The following is a 20,139-nucleotide window of genomic DNA, read 5'->3' on the forward strand; positions in this document are numbered from 1 at the left end:
CCACATGGTGTGGCAGACCTCTCCTGACCCGCCCGCTGCTCCCCTCAGCAGTGTACTTCGTCAATTTGCCTGTTCTGCTCCCCACTCTGTCTATGGTAAAACCTCTCACCGCCCCTGAGCCTCTGGACTGTACCCCAGTTCTGTATGCACAAATAAATGAATCTTAAAAAAAAAATAGATGGAAGATCTGAACTTCTCAGATCCACTGTTTTCAGGATAAAAGGGCTAAGAAATATTAATGAAGCAGGGGCAGTGTAAAGAAAGAATGGGTGGCAATTTTTACTCTTCACTTTTAAAATCTTATTCACCGATAAATTGCTCTTACACTGTGACTGGAAATCACATTACAAGACACATTTAATGTGACTCTCATGTGCTGTTTCTTGTGATGATCAATGATTAAATGGTGGTTACTGTTTAATTTAAAAAATAAAGAAATGGGAATAATGCATGGAGAGTATGGATTAACTTATACATCAATTTGTAGTTTGAGGGGGCTGACATGCAGAGTTTGGCAAAGAGAAGACTTGAGGGAGATGGCCTTCAAGCAAGTGAAAAGCAGAAGTTCCATGGAAGTAGGCATTCAGGGTGGCAAACAAGCACTGAACATGTTCTAGGTACTGGTGATTCAAAGTTAATAAAATGCTCTTTGTTTCATGGTCTGGTCTCAGAAGCAAACATGTATACAAATAATTACAAAATGGTGGAAGACTTGCAGAAATAGGAGTGTGTACAGGGCATAGGTGTATAGATGACAGAGTGATAAACTCCATCAGGTAGAATCGCTGTAACAAAACATAAAAAGCTACAAATCAATTTACATTGGTGAAGTGAAGCCAAAAATGCAAAGGTAAATCATTTCTAGGAGAGAAAACTAAGACTTAATTCACCTTAAGTCAAGTATGCACATAAATCCTTTATTTGTCAGGATACAGTTTAAAAATTATTTGTTAGGATAATCAACCTCCACAAAATTTATACATACATCCATCAACATCCTTATTTTTGAACCCAAACAACTACAAAACTCTAATTAGAACAGAACCATTTTGTCTGAGCACTGTATTTGAATTCACAAAAAAGCAAATAATAATGGATGAAAAGAATAAATTTCAGTCAGTTTATTCCTTCAGGGACTTATTCACCAATATTGCATTGTTTTAAATACCATTATACATTAATTTTTTTCTCTTAATTTCACTTTTGGAGTATTCATTGCTAGTGTACAGCAATACAATTGATTTTTGTACATTGATCTTTTATCCTTATCATTGTTGTACTTGTTTACTAAGTTGTTAACAGTTGTTTTTCTTGGTGGGGTACATTGCTTAGGCTTTTCCATATACAAACTTATATAATGTAAGAATAGTTTTACTTTTCCTTTCCAACATAGATGCTTTTAATTTCTTTTCCTTCCCAGACTTCCAGTAGTATATACTTATATATACACTTATATTCAACATTGAGTAAACATCTTCACTAGTTCCTGATCTTGGGGTAACATTTAGTTTGTCATCAATAAATATAAGTTTGGGAATTTTGTAGACAGTTTTTTTACAGACTAAGGAATTTTTCTTTTAATTCTGGTTTACTGCTTTTTTTAAATAATGAAAGTTTGCTTGACTTTGTTAAATGTTTTTTCTGACATTTCTCTGTTTTTGAGTTTAAAAATTACATTACTATATTGGATGGCTTCACTTATATGTAGAATGTAGAAAAACAAAACAAAAGGTCAAAGGCAAACCTTGCAGGTGTCTGTACACATGAGGCATCCATGAGGGTGAACACAGAGAAGAGGTAAGAGCACAAAGGAATATGGTGATGGCCAATGAGTACTTTGGTGGTGGGAGAAGTACAGTGACCTGAGGGGAGAAGTCATATATTGTCCAAAATTAAATTAAAACAATTTAAAAAATTGCATTGTGGGCCCTCCCTGGTAGCGCAGCGGGTTAAAGCACTGCACTGAGAAGCTAAAGCCACTTCAGCATGAGTTCAATTCCCGCCTGCCCCACATGGCGTGGCAGACCTCTCCTGACCCGCCCGCTGCTCCCCTCAGCAGTGTACTTCGTCGATCTGCCTGTTCTGCTCCCCGCTCTGTCTCTGGTGAATCCTCTCACCCTCTGCATCTCTGGCCTATACCCCAGCTCTATATGAATAAATAAATAAATCTTTAAAAAAAATTGCATTGCTTCAGTTTGAGTTTTCCAAAAGGCAGACCATATACCTAATTAGCTTGTGGATTAGGCTGAAGTAGATGGGAAGCATTGACAGAATACTAGTAGTGTGCCTACTGGCTATATTCAACAAGGTATTATAGGAAACAAAGAGCTCAAGAAAGAACTTGATGATTTATAAATGGAATTGAAAAATGCAACTATTTTTCATTTCTAACAGCAAATGACAACATTGAGAAATACTTGGAGAACTGAAGTTGACTTGTTTTTTAAAAACCTCATATTTAAGACCTAATCAAGATCAAAGCCATCATTCCTTCATTTGAAGTCTCTGAAATGACTTGGTGGCGCCCCTATGATGCTTTCAGATGGACAAAATCACAGGAAAGCGGTGAAGACTGAATCCCAACATGGCTAAACTTCTGCTGGGAAGTCATACACATCACTCCAACCACATTCCACTAGCAAAGGAAAGTCTAACATTAAAAGGACAGTTATCCATGCAGACAGGTATTGAAAATCAAATAAAAATGAACTGTATGTATATCATTCACAGGGAAGGGTCGCAAAAAATAAAGACGAGTAATAATATCTGCCACAGTCTGTTCTTTAGGTGATGAATATTTTCTCCTTCTACTTTATATGCAGAATATTTCACTTTGTTTCTAAGAAGAAACCTCCAAAACTCAGTCATATTTCAAACTTAACTGAAGGTCAGGTGGCTCCTCTTAAGCTAAACACCTATGAACTAAAATGCCAAGTTACTTATCTCCTACATGCCTAACCTACAGTGGCAAAAAATGCATATAATGTCAATGAAAACTCCCATTCTGAAATGGAAAGGATGGACATCACACATCAGTCATGGAGTCATAGCAATTCTACAACCTTTGTGGGATGATATGGTAAAGCCCAAGGGATAGGGAGTGTTTGTTGGGTTCTGCTCTCTGGGCTAGAGAACTGTACTGTTTCCTGTGGCATTGGAGGTCCCTCCCCATCTCCCACATCTATTATCCTCTTTGGTCTTATCTGAACAGGGCATTGGAAACTATGTTCTTCATTGTGGCTCTGCCTGCTTTCTATAGAAGGCTGGGTGTTTCAAGGTCATTTTTGTTCCAAATAGTCATATTAAAAATAAAACGAGGTAGGATGATGGCTCTTTGGCAAGGGATGCAACCTTAACAATGTCATATCTGCCAACCCTGAACCACAGAGTGTTTCTCCACTTAGGTTTTTAATTTCTTCCAAAATGTTTTGTTGACATTATATTTCTTTCAAAAACATAGTTGGCTTTGTATCTGTCTGTTCCTGATTAACTCTATGAGTCCATAATCATTTGCTCAATTCTTTTTGAGACATGACTCCCTTTAGACTTGACTCAGGTATCTTGAAGGCTCTATGTTTTGTGGCAGAGCCAATTATTAGCACCTCATGGGCAACAGCAGAGGCTATGAATGACTGTTATGTTTCAAGCATAGTAAAAACAGGGCCTTATTGCATAAATAAAAACATTCCAAAACATGGGACAATTGAATCTATTTTCAAAAATGGGAACTATTCTCTTTACTGCAGTAGGTTTTGAACCAGGGGTGATTTTTTCCACAGAGGACATTTCACAGTACCTGGAGAAAGTTTAGTTGTCACAACTGGGAGAGGTACCTGGCATCTAAAGGGTCCCAAACTGCACAGGACAGCCCCCTTTCTGCTCTTCCAGTCCAAAATGTTAGTGGCACTAAGAAACCCCATTGACAGGGAAGTCCCATTAATATTCTGAGTAAAAACAGTAAGATATTTCTGTGCTTACCCCACCAACCAGATGCATGTTCCTTAATATCCTATACCCCCAGGAGCAAAGAAGTAGAGTCAGACACTGTAAAAACCCACTAGTTTTTGACATTTGAAGAAATTACAATTTTTTAATCTATTGACAAACTTCCATCTTATTTAAGATTTGTTACATAATAATTCATCTTTTCATCCTTTCTGTTATCTAGCAAAACTTCTCTATCATGTTACAAAATCATTCTCAACTGACATGCATTTTATTTCTACTTTTTAATTCTCAGTATCTACCTTTTTATTAGGTACTTTCAGAAGGAAAAGCAGGGTGATTAGGAGGGCCTGTTTTGTTTTATAATAATGTCTGATTTTTCATTATTATTATCTAATGCCTCCAAAAATGTTCCCATTGTCATTAAGTGTATGTGAAGAAAATGTGTCAGGTTTCACACTATATAGGGGATAGGACGTAGGGTAGGTGAGGGCTGTGGATTTCATACTCAGGACCTCAGCCCTCAAGCATGAGAGGCACTTTAATTAAAATGTGCAGAACACTTCAACAGAGACTAGGCCCCACAGGAGACAGACACAGCAAAAGTAAAATGAAAGAAGCAAAAAATACCTACCTGGTCCAGTCAGGCAAACCTTTCCTCAGAGAGCAAGGCAGGTCCCACCCTCTAAGGATCTAGATTCTAGAAGAAGGAATGAAAATGTCAGTTCAGTCCTAGTTTTAGCTGTCCCAACAGCTTACAATGCCCAGGCAGGTCCTCAAATGAGTTATTCTTTCAGACAAAAATAGAGAAATAAAACAACTGTGATTTTTGCATATGGCATTTGCTTTCTTGGGAAGTTCCAAATATCTCTACTACTTTCCTTCAAGAAGGATCATTCATGGGCCCTCCCTGGCAGCGCAATGGGTTAGAGCACAGCACTGCAAGCTAGCTGCAGCTGCTTCAGTGTGAGTTTGATTCCCAGCCCTGGAAGTGATCCATATGGTGCAGCACACCTCTACTGACCCACCCGCTGCTCCCCTCAGCAGTGTACTTTGTCAACCTGCCTGTTCTGCTCCCCCACTTCTTTCATCGCCTCCTCCTCACCTCTGGCCTGTACCCCAGTTCTGTATGCATAAATAAATCTTGAAAGAAAAAAAAAAAAAGGACCATTCTGCCCTCTAACAGAATTCCTGACTAGACAGATTCATTTTGTTAGGTAGATGGTATGTTAGCATTTTGCTTTTCTTCATTTCATACCATTTTCCATTTTTTCCCTTTGTATCATGGTTGAAAATGTATATGATGCTTATCTCTTACCCAGGTTTTTCTTTTTTTTTACATGTGACATCTGTGCATTAATCACTATTTAGCCAACCTGCAGAGACCTGATTTTTGAATAGGAAGCCAGCACGCTGCTGTAGAAAGCATGCCAGCCTGCAGGCTATACGCCTGGATGCCAGCCTGGCATTTCCCACAGTCTGGTTGAATGTCTTAGGACAAGCTGTTGTAGTACAATCAGGGATGTCCCAAAAGATCTCTGAGGTGTCACTTTCATCTCATATATTCTCTGTATGTCTAATCTTCTTTTATATACATAGAACAGCAGCACAGCAACTAAATATTTTCTTTTCTTATTTGGCAACCATCTGTTAAGAACAATGTGTGTGTGTGAGAGGGAGAGAGAGAGATGGAGGTAGGGGAGTTGGGGGAGATGAGAGTAGAGAATGGGGAGAGAATGAACTAGTTAACCTTGGTAGACAGTAATAAGGTGTAATAATCGATAAATATAAGTTATGTTGGGGAAGATATGCAGGTATTTAAATACCTCTGTTAGAGGAAATATATAAGCATTCATCATGGTCACAAAATAGCATTCTCAGAAATGTCACTCTCTTCTTCCCCCAGGACAGATAAAGCACCAACAGAAGCTGACCAGCCACTGAAACAGCTATGCAAACCCTCCTGCTTTTATAAAGCAGGGCAAGGCTTTGAAGCTTCAGCTTTAAATTGCTCCGCATTTCCCAGCTGTAATGAGGACAGCATTTCCCTAGTCAAAACATCCTGCTTCTATTTATAGGCATTCACTTATCTGAATAATAAACAGAAGTAGCAGACTATTTTTATAATATTTTCCTTCAAGTACCCTATTTAATACAATGTTAACAATTAAAATAAAGTCCAGAACCAAAATATACAACAGTGGGTTTAGTTAATTACCTTAAAGAAGACACTGACCAATGTATATTTGAACAGTCAGTCTTACAAGAATAATTTGATGGGCCTTTGTGTACCTGGGGTGGTCAGTATCTCCCTTGCTATTTCATGGGGAAGAAAAGGTTTCAGTTCTTTAACTGATTCCAGAAATATCCAGTCTCCCAGTTGAAGGGAAGCTGTATTCATCTGCCAGGTAACCTCCCTTAGCTGATGTTGCTTTAAATAAGGATGGCAGACAAAACAGCATCCGCAGAGACAGTCACAATTCACTTCTATTCTTTTTCCAGTGCAAGTTTGCATTAGGCTATTTAATAGGCCACAATATATTCAGTAAGTGCAGGATCCATACCCCCAAAAGGCTGGTGCTTAATTCTATCCCTCCAGTCTGTTTTAACTAAGACGTTTTCTCCTGTGCATATAATCTTCATTATCATCGAAGTTATTTTTAATTTATAATTAACATAGTCTTCTTCTCATTATGGATGCCTGATAGACTTAGACCCTCCAGACACATCTTGTCTGGCAGTGCTAGCTGGGTCCTGCAGTTCTCTGAATGTGCAGTAGGTGTCTATCTTAGCCTTTCCTTCATCCTTCTTCCTCTTCTAGTCTCTGACACTGTGATATAGTGCATAATTCCAAAATGGCAGCTTTTTGAAAATTCACCTTGATTATCAGACATTAAAAGTGACTCATCCCGCAGTGACTGTCTGGCAGAAGGGATGGGATCAGACAGCAAGACAATGAGGGGACTGGGCGCATTAGCGCACTAGATTACAGAGCCCATCAAAAATACCTTTGTTCTGTCAAAGATCCAATCATTTACTACTTGTGTTCTGCAGAGGAGAAAGAATGAGAAGGAAAAAAATTCACCAAGCAAGCAAGCAAACAAACAAACAAACAAAAATCCTTCCCAAGAATTTAGATCTCTTTATTCTAAGAAGGGAGGGAAGTGTCTGATCAGCCATCTCAAGAGGAGGAACGTATTTTTAGAAGGAGAATCTACAGAACCCTTTATCAAATTTTCAACACTACAGTCTGTTCTCTGGATCTCAGTAAGAGGGATACTGGAAAGTTAACAAACAGGGTTTTTAGTGTTGCTTATGGCTGCACTCCACCTGATTAATAGCAGAATATTTAGAAGACAAAACATCTCACAATGAGAACATTTATTTTCACTAAAAGCAAAGCTTCTGATTTCTATCATGTCCCACTATCTGCTAATCAAGGAATGTGTGACATGTGAAAGGGAAAGTATGTGTAAGGGTCACCACTGATAATACCTTATATGCACCTACACTGGATCACAAAAAAGGCAGTAGTAATCTTTGAAAAGATTTGAGCATGTGACTTATTGCATTGAGCATGTGTGTGTGCGTGTGCTGGTGTGCAAAGGGGAGGAGGGAATCGGAGAAAGTGGGAGGTAAGAGATGAAGGCATTCATACGGAGCCCGTGTGCGTGTGTAACTCGGTAAGACGTGTGCTAAGTCTTCAGCACCAGAGCAAGCCTGGCTAGCTTCTCTGATTCTCCAAGGAGACAAAATATCCCAATGGGAGACTGCTGCCTGGCTTTCTGCCTCCCCCCCCTTTTTAAATCACCTTCATCATTTGCCTATGAACTCAGAGGAACAGTTTATCAGTCATGGAAAATGCCCCAAAGGGGCTCAGATCAAAGGCAGCCTTTGAATTGTATACTTAGGTGGATCTCTCTGCCAAATACATGAATGTGATTAAAACACAAATTCCATAAACAATTATTTTCCATCTGCTTAGCAGTAGTAATAATGATGTTATGTGCCATCCATGGCAGCCTTCTTTTGACAAAGATTTACATGGATTCAAATGCTGCTCTGCACTTGAATGCTGCAGCATTTACCACCAACCTGGTAGAGGGTGGCTGCTGTCCCCATGCCAGATCTCCTAATAAGAATGGTTGTATCAGAATGACTGACTGTGGTTTAGCAAATAGAGTCATTAAAACAACTCATTGCGTTCTAACAATTATGCAATATACTTGGAGGTTTGTCATTTCTCTCCACTGCCTCTAGATTTATTTCCACTGACAGGTACAGAAAACACATTGCTCTTTTTGCCCCTTTCAGTTACCTCTAAATGACTTCATTCTTTTATTGAGGGGGAAAGGCAGGCTGACCAGCAGTCTGCTGGTCAGCGGGACTCATTCCAGTTACACATTTAGAGACCCACTCATATTTGCTGGGATTCCCAATACATACACTGAGGTGGGAAAGAAAGAAAGCTCTAGGCTTTTAAAAATCTCTGTCTAAACCTGACTAGGAGATTAAAGGGGAGAGCAAGAGGGGAGAGCCCAGGCCAATTCCACACACCAGCACTCATAACAGGGATGGAGGGATTCGTGAATGAGGGGCCAGTGTGAGCGTTTTCATCAGTGGAATTTTAATGAGCCCTAAAGGTTAGCCTTCGACTTCGTTAACAAACAGCTCCAGAGATAATTTCCAATTTTCAGTGTTTATAGAATAGTGGTTCCTTGGTCATAATCAAATTCTGAGACTGTTGAGAGCCTATTCTGTATGTCCAGCTCATGCTGAAACACAAACCATCAGAAATTATTAAATGTGTGCTCAAAATCAAATGTGGAAGAAATAAAAAGGGAAGAAATTTTGCAAATTAAAATGATCACATTAACCTCCTCTGATGAAATCAGTTTAGTCAAATGAAAAAAAAATGCTTATTAAAAGAACAACCTGCACAGAGATTTTAGCTGTTAAAAGGGTAATGATTATCCTAATATTTGAGTGGACAGAGGCAATGAAAAAAAGAGAGATAACAAACAAAAGAGGAAAGCTTCATTCCCAGGAGTGAGAGCAGAGTCCCTGCTACATGTAAATGAGTTTCAAAATGTAGGGGGAAAATGTAGAAGGAAAATTTACCAAGATTAACACAATCGCATCAGAGAATAGGCCAGTTTGCCGGAACATGTCCCCATCCACTGCCTCCTCCTTTCCTCTTCCTGCTCCCATCTGTCTTTACTGAGTCCTCGTGGAATTGCCATAATTGCACCATAAAGGGGGGAGGGGAGGATGCCTAAGATTCCAGCAATATAAAACAAAAGCAAAGGGTAGTTAGCAAAGAACCATATTCACAGATTAGGCTTTTCCCCAAACCAATGGCAACTTTGGGTAGAAAGGGCAGAAAGGAAGATGAATCTCCTAATGCCACCAGGACCAGCAGTGCGGGCTGGAGCTGCACCGGACGGAGGGACAGTCTTCAGTTTATTTAATGTTATGCTCAGTTTTGTTTCTTCCAGTGCAACAGATCCCCTTTTGCTCCCAGGCTTGCCACCACCCTTCTTGGTTTGCAGAAGGATAGAAAGGGTTAAAACAAAAACAAAGAGCTGGCCTGTGGCTCAGGACTCAGAGAGGGTTCAGCTGACTCTGCAGTTTTTGGTCCGGCAGAGTCAGAACTGGGTTCCAATTCTGCTTTGTATTTTACTCCTTTCTCTCCACAGAACCTTGGGGGGGGGCAGTCCAACCCTCCTAGAGTTGAAGTTTACTCCCCAGGGTAAAAGGGATTTGTGAATTCAGAAAACATTTCAATTGGAAGGGACTTCAGGGGTCGTTTAATCAATTTTCCTCATTTTGTAGACAGAAAACTAAGTATCAGTGACAGAGGTAACAATAGCTAATAGCTTCAAACATTTAGTATCTATCAGGTGCTACTCTAGGCACTTTTGAAGAATTAATCTCTTCACAATAACTTCATTTGGGAGGTAGTATTGTCCCCATTTTACACTGAAGAAAACTGAAGTCACTGAGGTTCAATATCCAAAGTGAGACAGCTGGTAAATGGTGGAGCTGAGTTTCAAACCCAGAGAGCCTGACTCCAGAGGTACCCCAAACATGGCACAGAGTCCCCATTTTCTCTTTCTTGCACAGGGTATGCACTCATTTCTGGAAAGGGGGGCACTACATGAATTAGTGCTATATACTAAAATGAAGACCCTAAGGGGGGTGGACCCAGTCTCACTGGTAAGAGCTGACTAAGGTTAGTTTGTTCCTTCTAGTTTCCCCAAGTTTGTCTAGCTAAATTTTGTCAGTTATGCAGTCCTTCTGAGATGCCCCATTCTGTACGGTACCCTTCCTGAAGTCAGAGTGCCACCAGCCTCTGTCTACTGGTCAGTACTCACTGTCTCCAGCCATTTCCTTGAAATTCACTTGAGCTGCTATTACACTTGTATTTGAACACCAGGCATGATACTCTAGCGCTTGCACACCTTTTATTAGCCATATGGATCAAACCTGCTTTTCAGAACAAACATAAAGTGGAGAAAGAGAGCCAAGACAGAATAAACACCACTACTGCAAAAGACAGTCTGGGCAGCATGGTAAAGTTCTGAGGTTAAGACTGGTTACAGAGTGGTACACTGATGCTCACTGAGAAAGGAGACCATAGTTTGCCACATTAGTTCTCACTGACTGAGAGCATTCGGTGCCTGGGGAAAAAATATTAACAGTACATGGCAGTGGACTGTTACTGAGAAGATAATGGCATTACTATTAAATTACTTTTACACGGAGCAGTGTTAATTAGCCACTACACATAGCCACAATGGAAGCCAGTATAAAGATTCCTCAAAAATTAAATAGAAATACCATCTGATTGAGTTATACAAAAACTAATCTGCAAAAATCTGTGCCTCTCTATGTTCACTGTGATATTATTTACAATAGCCAAATATGTAAACAATCCAGTTGTCCATTAGTGGATAACTAGATAAAGAAAATGTAGCACATATACAAATGAAATATTACTCAACAATATAAAAGATAAAATCTTTCCATTTGCAATGATATGGATACTCCACTATGGATGGGCCTTGAGGGTATTATGTTCAGTGAAATAAGTCAGACAGAGAAAGACAAATGTCATATGATTTCATTCATAAGAGAACTAGAAAGAGACAAAGCAAAGCACAGCAAAAAAACCCCAAACAACCATAAACCAAAACCTTAGATATAGAGATTAGAGTGGTGGTTAGCAGAGGGTAAGGGGTTTGGAGGTTGGCGAGTTGGGTAAAGGGAGGCAATTGCATGGCAATGGGAAGAAGTTAGTTTTTTAATGGTGATGACAATGTACAAATGTTGAATTATATTGCTGTACACCTGAAATCAAACACTGCTATTAAATAATATGCTATGTGTATCCTAAGCCCAACAAACCTTGGAGACTTGTCTAGATACTCAGACAAGTCTATCTTGGAAAACTCTTGTGTTTTCTTTTTTTCACACAATACCTCTCAAACATGATCACGTGGGATTTTCACACCAAACAATTTGGTTCAGTTTAGAGAGTAACCAGAATTAGCACAGAACCCATGGGTAAAGGACTCATTCCCACAAGACTACTCCTCACTTCAGATGCCACTCACACTAATGCGTCCCCTTTATTATGACTTCTGCCTGAGTTGGTTACAAACTAGAGTCCTGATGACCCTCCTTAAAGTCAATCATTTTCTAGAACAGCTCACAGAACTTAGGGAAAAACTTTTTTTTTATATTACAGGAGATGATTAAAATATATAGGGTGAGGGTGGAAAGGTCCTGAGCATCGGAGCTTCTGACCCCATGGAGTTGGGGTGCTCCACCCTCCTGGTTATACAGATGTGCTCACTAAGCCAGAAGCAATGTGAATGCCATGCTTTTGCGATTTTTATGGAGGCTTCATCATGTAGGCATGACTGATTGTTAACTCACTCTTGAATCCTTTTACCATCCTTGGGGAATGCAGGTTGGGGCTAAAAGTTCCACAGTTCAAATCATGGTTTGATCTTTCCAGTGAACAGCCCCCCACTTTAAAGATATCCAGGAGCCCACCAAGAGTCATCCATTAGAATAAGACACATACCACTCAGGAAATTCTAAGGGATTTGGGATCTCGGTAGCAGGGGAAATAGGAGGAGAGACCAATATACTCTTTTTTCTATTTTTTTCACAAAGGTATACATGACCTTTTCTGACCAGGCCTTACCTGCCACTTAAGCCACATAGTTCTACATTCTGATGGCCTCTCTCTTGCCATTCTTTCTGCTTAAGGCAACTACTTCCCCCCATCCCCTCTCATCTGATCTCTTCTCCAGTTGTAAATACCTGTTCATCTTTTAAGATCTGGCCCCAATGTTACTTTCTCTGTGAAGTTTCCTGACTTGTGGAAATTTCTGTTTTCCACTTGAGTAGAGCACTCAACACACACAGGATTAGTCTTAATTGTTCCTCTTTTTCCCCTTTCTTAACTGGGAGCTCCTTGAAGACAGAGAATGCATTTAACTTATCTTTATGTCTGCAGTGTCCAGCCAGGGCCTGGATCACCTTATGACTCAAGAAGTATAGATAAAAGGAAGAAAGGGAGGGAGAGATGTAGGAAGGAGAGAGGTAGATCAGGCAGTTTTCCTTTAACTATAAGGCAAAGAATTAGTAACAAGAAGAAGATGCCCAGCTGCTCTTGTGTTGTGCAGGGATAAGCTTGCTTTTTATTTTTCATGGGCACTGGTACAAAATGGAGGTCAATGATGGTGCTAGTAGGAAGCAGACTTTTTACTTTTCATTTACCTGCCTGATGTAGAGGTAGGTATACAACTTCCCAAGACCCTAAGCAATGTCATTCACTAACAGTATTTGGTTCACTGAATAAGCACAAAGCCTAAAAAATGCAGAGACTTAACGAACTGTTTATCTCATGGTACTATGATATTTTATCAGGTGGCATGTAGTTAAGTGTACTTATACACAATCACAAAGCATTTTGTTTGGTCATCCTCCTCTGGGGTGTTAGAAGAATCAGGAGAGAAAAGAAGCCTCCTCAGGGATTTTTTCCTTACAGTACAATTTTTACAAAAAGCTGAGTGTACAACTTGCAAAATAATAAGCTTTGGTGATAACACAAGCTTCAGCTACAATTATCGCAAAGCGTGCTGCTCTAGCTTCTATCTTATCCTGTGACCACTGAAAAGTCCAAGCTGTCATATTCAAGTTGAAGTGACTGCAGCCAATTAGGTAATTTCTACCAAATTGGGTCCATTAATACTTGGGCATTATCTTGAGAGAAAAATAGGATTCTGTGACAAGGTGCAATGTGGTTTGTGAAATATTAGTTTTGGACAAGCACAAATCAAGATCCAAAGGTTTGTTAAATTATTCAGCATCTTGACCTCATTATTAAGTGGTTTCCTATGGAGCTTTGCTCATATTCATATAACCTTAGGATCCACGAAGCTTGGTTTTGTTTCCCTTTCTCAGCCCTCTCTCTTATGCATCTTCTCTTTGCTTTCTCCCATTCTTTGTGTATCAAAGGTTTAGATCATGTCTCCTTTTACTGTTTATTCTGTTTAATTTTATAAATCACAGGGCAATGGCTATGGTTTTGTTTGAGGAACACACAATGAGGACACCTGCTAATACAATGATGCATATTAGAAATATGAGTATTAATTAGACATTTGGTTTCTATGCCTTCCTTTGCTAGCACATAATTTCAGGTAATACAAAAATCTTTCAACTTAACATCTGCCTCAGTTGGCTCTGTACTGAACAGAAGGCTGTGATTTATAACATATGGCTTTCTCAACAAGCTAGAACTTCAATGCCACCTCTACTTCTGGAAGTGTTCTAAAATGATAGCAATAATGGAAGAAAGAAACAGAAACACTCCAGGAAGATCTTATATTAAAGATGTTTGTCCTAAAGAAGTTTGCAATAAAGATTAGTTGGTTCTGACAGAATCTCTATAGTAATGTGTTAGACATTTAAAACTTGAAATTAGCACTCCTGGCGGTTTTAAAGAATTTTGACTTCATACTTAATCCTAAAGACATTACTAGTAGACATTACTTAAATCTATAGGTTAAGCCACACCATTGGCACAAAGCAATGGAATATAGTAGAAATGTGTCCATCACCAAAAATGTGGCCAAGTTAGTGAACATCTTTAATTGTGAATTCTTATATTGATTGTTCTTTATACGACTGACAGAAGAAGTTAGGTAATCATGGGCTGCTCATGGTACAGTTTCTTCTTTTAGATATGTAATGTCACTTATGATTCAAACCATTACAAACACTTTCAAAGCAGAGACATAGAGTTCCATTTCATCATACTCCAACCAGATGGGACCAGAGCAGGTGTGATCACTTTAAAGTGTTCTCCACAAATCAACTTCTGATTTATTCCAGAGTGGAACTGTCAGCCCTTAGGCGCCCACTGAAGTTGAGAATTTTTAGCAAACTAAACACAGGCATTAAAATAATGTTTGAATTAGTTTTAATCACAGTGTCCTAGATTTTCTGGCTCCCCAGGACCCCACTGTATCTCTTCCGTGTGTGAGATGCATGAGAGGGCTGCATACGGGGGAGACTCACTGGAGTTCAGAGCAGGAAGGAAAATTTAGGTCAATTACCTTTTGAAGTGTGATCCCTTTAAACAGCTACTCAAGGTAGTATCTTGCTAACTGTGCCGTGTATAATAAAAGTGACCTGTGCTGTTCCTTTAAATACTGCTTTTGGGTTACAAGCCATCAAAGTATTAAATTTGTGTAAGAAAAAAAAAGATCAAGAGAAGTTTCATCCACATTCTTTCTGGAATCTATTAGGAAGGATTAGGTATGTGGTTTACCTCTCCGAAAGCCTGGGCTTGCAAGTAGGTGCCTCCATTTCAGTCACTCCAAGCTGGGTCTTTGTTTTCTCCATCTGTAAGTTGAGGAGACAAGTAGTTTATATGTCATCTCAGGACCTCTGGTAATATATTAAAAAATAAAAAAGTCATGAAGCAGATGGATGTGCCAGGGGTGGGTGGAAGAAGGAAGCAAGGCGTATTTGCTATAGATCCATTCGCCAAAGTTTTAAAAATGCTCTGTATGTGTAGGTGTGTGTTCCTTGGAGGAAAAAAATCACTGAGTAAATGGTTTTGTGATTTTTAAAATTCATTTTTTTTTTAGTGTGGAAAAATCATGCAATGTCTTTTAGTTGGTTCAACATTGTATTGCTTTTAGTTTCATGTCAGGGCTGAAGAAAAAGCACATAGATCCCAAACATAATAAATATAAGCAACACTTCAAAGAATGTAAAATTTCTAAACATTGCTTATAAAATTAAGTGCTCTATGGCTATAAAAATAATACGTACTTATGGTAGAAATTTTGAAAAATATGCAGACATGGACACTGAAAAATATCTAGAGGGAGATAGACAACATGTTCATTATTTATTTAGTTATTTAACTGTTTCCAAAGGTTTGTAAGCAGCTATGTTCCCCTATTATATATGGAGTTAGCCAACAAATAGAGATTTTTAATAAAGTGGGACAAGTGAGTTATTTTCAGGTCTACAAAGAACTATACCAATGAAATGATAAAAACCCAATTTTTTTCACTCCCTTTCTTCCAACAGGCTTATGGGTTATTAGAAAGTTTAAGATGGCTTTCAAAGATGAATAAGGTCCATGTTGAATTTCAACAAATATCCAACAGTGAGAGCAAAGCACAAAATCCATTAAGCCTTGTGACTGTTCATTATGAAATTCTGAATTTTAACCATCTAGCACTGTAATCCAAGCTCAGATTTGTTTTTCATCCCTCAAGACTGTAAATGCCAAATACAGCACAGACCTCTTCTTTGAGCAAAGGTGGCTATCGGCAGGGAGAGGAAGACAAACTCACTTCCTTTTCCCTGTGTTTCTATTCTCCATGCTTGCCTTGCACCCTTGCTCACTCACCAAGCTGGGGTGTCTTCCCACACTCCTACATACAACAGAAATGCTCAAGGGTATGAGACAAGAAATTCCCCAACCACCAGTCACACAGATACAAACCAGGCTGCTGAAGAAAGAATTTCCTCCCATTCTTTGGAGAGATGGGGACATTACAAAGCAGAAAGAGACATTAGAAATAGTACTTATTTAAATTAAAAAAAAATTATTTATTCATACATAATTAGAGTCCAGAGATGCGGAGGGTGAGAGGATTCACCAGAGACAGAGCAGGGAGCAGAACAGGCAGATCGACGAAGTACACTGCTGAGGGGAGCAGCGGGCGGGTCAGGAGAGGTCTGAAGCGCCATGTGGTCATCTCGGGGGCAGGTAGGGATCTAACTCATGCGGAAGTGACTTTAGCTTCTTAGTGCTGTGCTTTAACCCGCTGCGCCACCAGGAAGGGCCCGTAACATTTAAATTTTTAAATATTTAAAAATACTCTAAAACATTGCTAGATGCTGATTACAGTGCTCACTGGAAAGTCTGAAGGCTCTGGGGTCTCATATCTTTCCATTTATTCAGTCAACAAATCTTTTTTTTTTTTTCCATCAAAGAGCAGGTAACATTTTTGACTTTTTTTTTTAAGATTTGTTCAAACTGACTTAAAAAATATTTTTACATCATTCTTCATTTTGTGCCTTTCTTCCATCTTGGTTATAATCCCAAGAAAAAGAAAAATACTGGATGGTTTCATGAATAGCAGGAGCGTAAGGGACCAGGAGGGAAAAAAAGCAATTGTATTAACAAAAAAACAAAAAAACAACGACCAACTATATACCAGAGACATTTTATATGGGTGGAGTAGGAATGGGATCAAAACGGGGTGGGAAGGGTACAGGGGACTATGGTGATGGCATGCAGGTGAATTGGTGGTGGGAAGTCAGTCAACAAACCTTAATGAATCCTTACTACATCTTAGGCTCAGCTCTAGCTGCTGAGGAAGCATCAAAGAACAAAACACAAAACATTATATCTTAGTGGAGCATGTATTCTATAAGAGGCAGACAATAAAAATACCATGGGAGGTTGAAAATATGCTACAGGAAAAGAAAATGGCAGTATAAACTGGATTGGGAATGGGGATTCAGTTGTGGTTTTTAACAGGATGACCAGGAGAAGTTTGTGAGCAATGTGGATATGGGGTTGGGAATTTAGGTTGAAGAAAGTCAGTGCAAAGACACTGAAGTTGGAGCAGTTTGCAGGGTTGGAGGAAAGTGAAGGAGAGAGATAACAGAAAATGAGGTTTGAGAAGTAAGGGTGGGGAGGGAGTATGCATGCAGAACCCTGGATGTTATAGAATTTTTGCTTTCCACTGAGGTTTGAGTCCTTGACTGCCATTTGCCAAAGGTAACAGGTTGGATGACTCTAAACTTTTATTTTTTTCTATCTATAAAATGAGACACATTGCCTATATACAGTTATTTTGAGGATCAAAATGAAATATCAAGCACAAGGTCTGGCATGTGGTATATTTGCAACAAATATTGGTTCCTTTATTCTTCTGAGTATTCTTTTGTGTACTTTATATCTATTTTATAAATGTATACCTCAACATAAAAGGATCTGGCCAATAGTTACTCAGAGGTAAGAATACAGGTAGATTTGAACTTTGTAAATATTTTCATCCAAAACAAGAAAATCTGCACTATTGCCAATATAAACTTGTAAATTTGGATGGTGGATTGGGGATTTAACATGACTAAGGACTCAATCTTGGAAGTATCAGCCATTAGTGAACACTGTTATATTAGCAGAAATGTAGAGGCAAATCTCATTATATCCCATTTCCATTGAGTGTCTATTTCAAGGTTAGAAAAAAATGCTATCTGTCCTTCTGGGGGACATCTGAACATTCAAACAATACCAGATAAAATGGTCGGCTGGCAAACTTTTGAAAACACTATTGCCTGCAGGGTTGAAAGGGTCTCTCTTAGATATCAATCTGCTCTGCGTTAACTTTTTTTACATGACGGTGGCAGTTTTTCTCTTATGTGGTGGTATCATTAGAGTTTCACTTGAGTTCATAGGAATCATTTGAGTTTCCACTCGAATCCAGTTGCTATAGAAGTTGAACATCAGTGGGGGAGGCAATTAGTTAGCTAGTTATTATGACTTTACTTACTTAGTACATTTTTAGCAGAAGAAAAAATGACAAAAATCTAAAATAATTCTATAGAAATATACAAGTGACTTCTTTTACCTTTGGATCATTAGCACTGTGGACAGAATTTCAAAGAAGCTACCAACACCTATAACATACTCTCCTGTTGTATTATTATGCAGTTGTCAGTGGCTAATAGAGCCCAAAAGAACCATTTTAATAAAAGTCAGAGGGGACTTAGTGTTGGAGGGAATATGAGAAGTAATATGGTAAAGACTAAAATGGATCACTTTTTATAGATAAATAGCAACTATCTATAAATTATTACCAAGAGAATTAGTCTTTTTGGTACTCTGCTAGTAAGAGCATCTTTAGAAGCATAAAACAATACCTGTTAAAGGACTCCAAGGGAACACTTGTCTCTGTTGACTATTCTACAGGTTTTCTCTGCTTTTAATGTAATGTATTATTTGGCATCTATCCTTAGTCCACATTTTAGAATTTCTGGATTATTCTTACTCCGTTTGGTAAGGGAGTTTCTTTTTAAGAAAAGTTGTTAAGGGATTTTCTTGAAAAATTTGTCTTATGACATTTTATGATGAGAATGTGGAGCAACAGAAATCCTCATTTATGGTTGGTGGGAATACAAAATGGCACAGCCACTTTGGAAGATAATTGACTAAATATGTTCTTACCCAAGAATCCAGCAATTTGGCTTCTTGGTGTCTACCCAAATGAGCTGAAAACTTATGTCTACACAAAAACCTGCATGTTGATGTTTATTGCAGCTTTATCCCAACTGGCAAAAAGTGGAAGCTACCAAAATACCTTTCAGTAGGCGAATGGATAAACTGTTACATCAAAACAATGGACTATAATTCAGTACTAAGAAGAGATGGGTTATCAATCATGAAAAGACATATAGAAACCTAAATGCATATTTCTAAATACATTCTACTAATGCAGAAATAAGCTAATCTGAAAAGGCCACATATTGCATGATTTCAAGTATATGATTTTTTGAAAAGACAAACTTATGGAAATAATAAAAAGATCAGAGTTCACCAAGAGTTAAAGGGGAGAAAGGAATATAAGGAGCACAAAAAATTTTTAAGGCACTGAAACTACTCTGTGAAGTGAAAAATAAATATGTGTACACATACACACATACACTCTGTAAAGTGATAAATACATATATATTTATGTGTATACACACACACAACATATGTCATCATATCACACAAAGAGTGAGCCCTACTATAAACCATGTCTTTTACATCTTAGTAACATAACACTATTGACCCATCAATTGTAAGAAATTTACGACATTAATTCAAGATGTTCATAACAAAAGAAAGGATTAAGGAAATGGGGGTTATATGGGAACTCTGTACTTCAATATCCTATAGACCATTGGAATTGCTCTAAAAAGTCTACTAATTAAAAACATGCTTAAAAATAAATGAAAAAATAAGTTAAAATATTGGTAGGACCATAAAGTAATGGGCTTAATATTTTTTTTTTTAGTGTGGCTTATAAATTGCTTGTTCTACTGTATAACATAGATTGAGAAATAATTCACATACTGTAAAATTTACTCATCCTAGTATACAATTCAATGATTTTAAGTATATGCACAAATACATGCAGCCATCATCACAGGCAATTTTAAAACTTTTCATCATCACAAAGAGAAATTCTGTTTCTTTTCAGCCATCATTCTATTCTTTTCCCTATTCTTGCAACCACTGATCACTTTGTATTTCACCAGATTTGTCTATTCTAGGCACTTCATATTAAGTAGAATAATACAATATGTAGCCTTTTCTGATTAAATATATTCACCTATATTATACTATTCTCATTCCTTTGTGTGGTGAGTAATATTCCATTGTATGGATATACCACATTTGTTATACATTCACTCCTTGGCACATGTTTGGGTTATTTGTAACGTTTGGCTACTGTTCATGATGTGAACGTGAACATTAGTGTTCATATACAGGTTTTCATTTGTTTTGTGCAATACTTTGGAGTGGCATGCTGGCCAAATGATAATTCCACATTGAACTTTTTGTGAAATCATAACCTGTTTTCCATGGTA

The 20,139-nt window shown here is 38.3% G+C and overlaps 1 long non-coding RNA gene across 1 annotated transcript in view; it reads right to left on the reverse strand.

Annotated features, from left to right (window-relative positions):
- The window catches only part of LOC105854186, a 46,426-nt gene that overhangs the window by 5,471 nt on the left and 20,816 nt on the right, over positions 1–20,139 (reverse strand). Inside the window, exons 2-3 of the long non-coding RNA XR_001145886.1 lie at positions 14,801–14,874; positions 4,580–4,645 (exon numbers count right to left, since the gene is read on the reverse strand). This is a non-coding gene — a long non-coding RNA (uncharacterized LOC105854186). The remainder of the gene's footprint in view (positions 1–4,579; positions 4,646–14,800; positions 14,875–20,139) is intronic.

This window comes from Condylura cristata, unplaced genomic scaffold (genome assembly GCF_000260355.1).
Source record: "Condylura cristata isolate star-nosed mole 26May11 unplaced genomic scaffold, ConCri1.0 scaffold00028, whole genome shotgun sequence".
NCBI classification, from domain to species: domain Eukaryota; kingdom Metazoa; phylum Chordata; class Mammalia; order Eulipotyphla; family Talpidae; genus Condylura; species Condylura cristata.